Source organism: Dama dama, chromosome 22 (assembly GCF_033118175.1).
Source record: "Dama dama isolate Ldn47 chromosome 22, ASM3311817v1, whole genome shotgun sequence".
NCBI classification, from domain to species: Eukaryota; Metazoa; Chordata; class Mammalia; order Artiodactyla; family Cervidae; genus Dama; species Dama dama.
The window spans coordinates 43,169,839-43,170,938 of NC_083702.1; positions in this window are offsets into that span (position 1 = coordinate 43,169,839).

The following is a 1,100-nucleotide window of genomic DNA, read 5'->3' on the forward strand; positions in this document are numbered from 1 at the left end:
TAGGCTCGCTTCTCCATGTGTCCTGAAGTGTTTGTTCATACATATTTATGAAGTGCCAATCTGCTCTGTTGTGTAACAAATCACTCCAAAACTTCCTGTTGGATCTAAATGACATTGGTTTTGCTCACACATCTGTAATGTAGGCAGGGCTCAATGGGGACAGCCGGTCTCAACTCCAGCTGGTGTCAACTGGGGCAGCCCAAGACTGGTCCTGGGATATCTGACGACTCTGTCTTGCATGTTTGGTGATAGGTCTGTGGGCTTGAACATCTAGAACTCCTCTGCATCTCTTTCTTGCTGTCTGTGGCCTCTCCATTTGGCCCCTCCAACATGGTGGTTCCAGGGTAGCCAGTAGCTTTGGGAGCCAAGGTGTGTGTGGCCTGTGGAAGAGCCAGGTGGAAATAGTCTCCTTTTATGAGCTGGCCTTGGAAGTCTCAGGGTCACTCCCACCTCAATCACAGGGTCACACTGGGAGAAGATATGTGGATGGGAGAACAGCACCTGCCACTCTTCCTCACGCCAATCAGCACACTGGGCCCTGCAGACACGGACACAGTGGTGTGTAGGATGCTGGCAACCTTTTCTTCATCGCTCAAGGCCTGCACCCCCACACCGACTTTCCATCCAGTGCTCCGTTCTGACTCCTGACCTACATTTCCGTTTCCCACCTGACAACTCCATTCAGGTGCTTTCTCAGCTCAGTGGGTCTCCAAACTGGCTCCTTGCGTGTTTTCCCGCTCAGCAAAGGGCAACACTGCGCCCCTGCTCCCACCCCATCCCCAGTCACTCAGGTGGGATCCCAGGTGTCAACTTTGACCCCTTCTCTTCCCTCCTCCCTGCCTGGACATTTCCTAGAGCCTGGTGTCTGAAATGACTCTCAGAGCCATGGACTCCCTATTCAGGAATCCTTCCTCCTTGCTGCCACCTCCCTATTCGGGCCACCATTGTCCTTGCTCTTGTGAAAGGACGAGTAGGTCCTTTGGCCTCAAGCCTTGGCCCACCCTTACCCTGACCCTTTGCCCTCATAGTACCCAGACTGATTTTTCTAAGACATAAATCTGGTCACGTCACTCTTCTCCCTAAGAACCTTTAGTGGCTCC